General features: G+C 58.6%; 1 long non-coding RNA gene across 1 annotated transcript; it reads right to left on the bottom strand.

The window, feature by feature from the left end:
* Positions 1–2,234: 2,234 nt before the first annotated feature.
* LOC309684684 lies at positions 2,235–5,759 on the bottom strand. Its single transcript, XR_014270328.1, has 3 exons — positions 5,643–5,759; positions 4,229–4,324; positions 2,235–2,296 (listed from the first exon to the last, which is right to left on the bottom strand). It is a non-coding gene; the product is annotated as an uncharacterized lncRNA (long non-coding RNA).
* Between the last annotated feature and the right edge of the window lie 241 nt (positions 5,760–6,000).

Raw genomic sequence — 6,000 nt, 5'->3', positions numbered from 1 at the left:
GTGGTTGGCCCGCCCTCCCGCCTATCCGCCCGGGAGCGGTTGCCATGGTGAAGAGACAGCGGCAGCTGCGCGGGGCCGTTGCCGGGGCGACGGGCAGGTGCGGCCGCGCCTGCGCGGCGCGGAGAGGGGAGGGGGGGCGGATTTACCAACCCCCGGCTTTTTCCTCTTCAAAACGGGATGGATTTGTGTGCGACGGCACAAAATGAAACCGTTGCGCCTTCTTTCCCTCTTGCCTTCCGTCAGCTCTCGGGTAACGCCCGGGGGCTACCCGGAGCCGGTTCGCCTCCAGCGGACCGGCAGCCTGCCGCAGGCGGCGGTTTGAAGCCCCCGCCCCGCCACCGCCGGGCGGCCGGCGGGAGGGAGATACCCCCGCACGCGCCGAAGGAGTCCGCTCGGTTCCCCGGTGGCCCTGGCCACGCCCCGCCGCCGGGGGCGGTGCCCGGCAACGTCCCGTGCGGGGCCGGCGCTGCAGGGCGGGGCCGAGGCTGGCGGGGAGGCGTGGCCGAGACGAGGGAGGCGGGGCGGGAGAGGCCAGGGAGGAGGGGCCGAGACGAGCGTGGAGGCGGGGCCGAGGCGGGGCGGGAGGCGGGGCCGAGGCGGAGGAGGCAGGCCCCACGAGAGCGCTGTACTGCGCGTGCGCGGCCGCCCGGCTGCAGTGCCGGCTTGCGGCCGCCAGGCGGCACATGCGAGCGCAGACCGTCGCGCTGTAGCGCGCATGCGCGGCTCCCCGGCTGCAGTACCGGCGCTCGGTCGCACGGTGGCGGCAGCGAGAGCACAGCGGGGCCGAGCAGGGCGGGGCGGGGCGGGGCGAGGGAGGCGGGGCCTCGGAGGGGATGGAGGAGGAGCCGGGCCGGGAGGCGGCGCTCTCGCGGAGGGAGGCGGGGCAGCATGGCGGGGGCGGGGGCCTATGGCAACTGGAGGCGGGGCGGGGGGCGGGGCCGAGGAGGGCTACAACCCCCCTTGCGCGGGGGGGACCTCCCCCAGGGGACCCGGCCGGGATAACCCACAGCGGGTGACTCACGGGGGGCACCTCACTCTGCGCAACTCGCCCACGCTGGAGCCGGCCCTGCCGCGGCCACCAAACTGCCACCACTGCACACACCTTTTCCTCGCATCGGGGTGGGAGTTTCTTCACTTTTCCATAATACTCGGGTTTGGGGCTTTTCGGCGCTTATCCACCATGCAGAAATTGGTGATTTTCGCTTCTGTGCGTGAAAAGGGGGTGTGGATTTTTGCTTTCCAGCTGCACCAATCCAGGCGGATGGAGCTTGCCTGGGAGCCCCAAATTGGGAATTTTTTTTTTCTTCCCCCCCCCCCCCCCCCCCCGAAACAGAAAATTGGGGTTTGTTTTCCCCAAATGCAGACCCAGAAGCAGGGTTTTGGGGTGGTGTTGTGCCGTGGCGGCAACTCCCGCTCTGTGTGCACGGCCCGGCAGTGGAAAGCGGCCCCAAATAGGGATGGGAAAAGGGGGAGAAGGGGAAGGGGCAGTTTTTGAAAGCACTTTTACATTTAAAAAAAAAAAAAAAAAAACGGGGAGGGGTGCAAGGCGGTGTGTCGAGGTTTTAAGTGCTTTCTATAAATAGGCTTTCCTTGCATTTCAAAACCCTTACAGAGAATAGACATTTCACCTATGTATCCATTTACACACAGACATAGATATATTTAGGGGAAATATAAGCCTGACGAATACCGGAAAACCTCCAGGAGCTGAAGGGGAGAGACAGAGCAGGTAAAGAAAAGGGGCGGGCAGCCCGGCAGAGCGAGAACGACAGAGCCAAAAACGGGCTCTGGGACACACCTTTTTATAGTCTAAAATCCTTTATGTAACAGAGTAGATCTAGGGGGTTATTTTGAACTCCGCCTACATAAAGGAATGACTATTCACTTATTAATAGAGACTAAAATGTGAGATTTTTCTTTATTTCAATGCCTCACACCCATATTTACGTGTTTAAAAGCTTGCTAATCCTCCCCTCCCCTCCCGTCCCCCGAATTTGCAGGCATTTTGGGGCTGTGATCCGCCTCTTTTCAGGCGAACCCCGTGTGACCCCCCCCATCCCCCACTCACCTGCTTCTCTGCCGCATCACCGCCGCCGCTCCCCCAGGGACCTTGGGCTGCCCCAAACGACATCATCACCCACACACCCCCTTTTTATTACCCACCCCCCCCTCCCCAAAAAGGCACAAAGACACTGCACCCAGGGCTGGGCCCATCCCCTCGGAGCGCTCAACAACCGGCAGGCAAACCTGGGCAGGGGGGTCTACTGAGCAGCGCCAGACCCACACGGCGAGACACCTGAAACACAAAAAGCTCCAATTATATTTCAGCAGATTAACAAAGAGCACAGAAGAAAGCAGAGGAATTCCCTCACACCGAGGGACGGGACGGCAGCGGAGCTACAGGAGGACACCAGGGAAACAGCTCAGCGCCAAATACAGCGCGGCCTTTCGAAGCCAGAGCGACTGAAACTCTTCCAGTCAGTATTAAGACTAACTGGTGCCATTCTGAGCACGACAGTAAACCCTCGGGCTGGCCCTGGGAAACCTCTCCTGTCTTCCTCACGGCGCTGCTGTCGCACAGGGCTGGGCCGTGACCAGAATCGACGCGACGGACCCCCTCAAATAGCTACAGCCCTCGCGCCGCCGCCGCTGCTGCTGCACACCTTGCTGGGTCAGTACAGCCAAAAGGGAAGGGTAAAGCTCTGAAGAGTGCAATGAACAAGAAAGAACAAAGCTCAGTCCTTCACTCTATGCTGAAGAGGTGCACGTATGCTTCGAGAGATATCTCTCTCTCTCTCTCTCTCTCTCTCCAATAAAAATACTTATACTACAAGAGTATTTGACTCTCCTTTGGCACTAAATGAGCTTGCCCAGCTGTCAATCCATACCATTAAACTAGCCATCTCCAAAATACACAGCTATAATTTGACTCGGGGGAGGCGGGGTGGCGGGGGGGGGGGTGGGGGGTTCGGTGCTGCACGATTAGCAAGGACATCTGGCCAGCTGCCCTGCCCAGGAGAGATGCTACTGAACCGCCGGGGAAATGCGCCGCTGGCAGCCAGACAGAAATCAAGAACTTCAGAGCGCTTCCTCTCAAGATTGGCAATAAAACCCCGCTGACATTCGGTTGCCTCTTTTTAAACGTATCCTTTGTTTAAACATTTGGTTTTAAACATTGCCTTTGTTAAACGTTTAAATGTAATTTAAAAAACGGCCCTGTTTTTAAAGCTTTAGAACAAATACCTCATTGCCAAAGTACACCGAATACATTGTACGCTGCAGCCATTTGGCAGCTGCAGTTTAAACAACGCAAGTCCGTTTGTAAATCCTACAATTTTAACCTTTTTTAAAGTTTAATTTAGGATAGAAAAATCAGCAAGATGAAAAATCCCCCATATGGTTTTAACTGGGGGGGAGAGGGGGGAATCAAATTCCCGCTCCCGCAATCCATAAGGCTAACGAAAAGGACCGGCAGATGGGCTAATGCTTTCGGCTGTGCTGAACGTGCAGAGAAACGTGTTTTGACGATATCTCGCCTGTTACGACTGAAAACCCAAAGACCGGCCACGCCACCAAATTCGGAAGATGGGCTGAGGACTTTGGTTTTTTTTTTTAAAAAGAAAGAGAAAGAGTGCAACGTCTTGGTGCCGAAAAAGGACATTAGGGAAGCAGCAGCTCACCAAAAACACATCGGGACTCGCTGTCACCACTTACAGGGCTGCCAGTGCTTCTTGGCAAAGCCTGGAAAACACGCAGAAGCCACGCCACTTTGTCCCGCTTTGTCCTTTCTCTCTTCTCTGACCTCGACTGCTTTGCATGCAGAGGCTGGTATCTCAGTAAGATTTTCCAGTACTACTGGAAGACATTTTAAACACTTGTGGACTGAAAAAGCATACAGCTTTTACCACAAAAACAAAGTCTCTTTCTTCGGGACATCTGAACCCTTGCGAACGCTTTCTTGCCTCTTTTAGTACAACATTATTCTCACAGTGCCAGTTAACGGTAAGCACACAGAAAGAGATTACGCTTTCGGGAGGAGAAAATAAGCGGAGGGAAGCAAGCTTTGCATGGGCGCAACGTGCTCCAGAACACACCTTATTTTTAGTATTCGTGTTCAAATATTTCATCGGAGAATCACGGGAGGAGCGTCGGCACATCCTTCACGTCACCTTCAAGGCCCACACGACAAGGACCTTAGGAAAAACGCAGACGCACATGGGAGACGTACCTGGTCCTCTCAGACCACTCTGGATCCTTTCCGTCTGTCCCGTACCGTCACGGCAGAAGAAAGGGCGACCGCGGAGAAAGGCTGGCCGTTGACAATCTGCCGAGAGAGGAAGAAACCCGTGAACGTAAAGCCGGGGAGGAATCTCAAGCTTGCCTTCTCCATGAAGGCTTGCCAAGACGGCAGCTGAGCGGAGGAAAAAGTACTTGGCATCACCTTTGGGACGCTTCTTGGGGCAGGCCACGAGAGCTCTTGCACTTTTCAGACAACCCTGCCTTTCGCTGACTCACCGGCAGCTTCAGTTGCACTACAGCCACCTTCCCGGCTGCACGCAGGTGACAGACACGGACAGGTACGTTTTCTCAAGCCTACGTACAGCCAAGGTTTCCTCACCCTAGACGGCCCGAGGTGAACATTTTTGTTACAGGGTACAGCAACCCACCGGCCCGCCGAACCGCCTCCTGCCAAAAAGGCAATGATTTTTTCCAGGCTCTCTCTCCAGACGGTCACGAGCTTTTAAAACTGCCATTGTGCCACCAAACCTGCTCAGGGGCCCTGCCAGCTTTCGACTGCCCTCGGCCTTACCGGGCACACGCTCTCTGCCGTCTCCCAAAAGCAGGAGTACGGCACGCGCCCAGACCCCAGCGCAACCCTGCCGGTGCCCACACGCACCTCGCTCTTTGCACGAGGAGCCCCCGAGCATCCCTGCGAGCGCAGCCGCACGCGCAGGATCAGCTTCACCTACTCTGATTTCAGGGGATGCCATTTCTGAAGCTTCAAACCGAACACCGCCTCCTGACACTCGGCCACAGCAGAAGTCATCCATAACGAGAACTCCACAAACGCGCAGCAACGCAAATTGCAAACCCGCAGCAGCAGCTTCAGAGATATTTAGACCCGCAACAAGGGAGAAAAATAAAACAGCTTCATCTCGCGCGCACAGGAAAGCCACAGACAGACAGAGAAGAGGGTCTGCCTGTTTTCTGTAAGGGCTGAGAACGCTTTCTCCTTCCCTTCCGGAACCCCTCTGTTAGGTCTAAACATCTGTTACGGTTTGAGAGACCCGTAACAATTTACTGCCGTTAAGACAATCGTTCTATCACCCGATGACCCCCCTCCCCACCCGGCCCGGGCGCCGCTTCACTATCGCCCTTTCGGCCTTTATTTCTCCGGCACCACCAAACCCCCCAGGCCGAAGGCACCCCGCGGGGAACCGGGCCCAGCCACCCCCCGCTCCGAGCCTACAGTGCCCCTCCCCCCTCAGGCCCCCGTTCCCCCAGCCTCCCTCAAGGCACCCGCTCAGCGCCCCGCCCCGCCCCGCCCCGCCCCGCCTCAGGGTCCTCTACAGCCCACCCGCCATGTTCCCTCGGGGCCCCCTCAGGCCTTCCCACCTCGTTGCCCCCCGCCCCCCGCTCACCTTGACGCGCTCTCAGCTGCCTCGCGACGGCCTCGCGACAGGCCCGCGGGCCCGGCCCGGCTCGCCACAGGACCCGCCCGCCGGGCTGCGCCTTCCCCCCGGGCCGCCCCGCTCCGATTTCGAACTGGGCGCCATTTTCCCCACGACCCCTCGGCTTCCGGAGCGTCCCGGCCCGCCCACGCCGCGCGCCCATTGGCCGCCGTCCGCACCCCTCCTTGGGAGCCCCCGCTCCATTGGCTCGACGCTGCCGTCAATCCCCACCGCGCCCCACCCCCGCGGGGCAATCCGACCAATCGGTGCGCGGCTTCCGCGCTGTGGTTGGCCCGCCCTCCCGCCTATCCGCCCGGGAGCGGTTGCC

Source organism: Vanellus vanellus, assembly GCF_965231255.1.
Source record: "Vanellus vanellus genome assembly, contig: HAP1_SCAFFOLD_1744, whole genome shotgun sequence".
In the NCBI taxonomy this organism is placed as follows: Eukaryota; Metazoa; Chordata; class Aves; order Charadriiformes; family Charadriidae; genus Vanellus; species Vanellus vanellus.
This window is presented reverse-complemented; position numbering and strand designations above follow the sequence as displayed.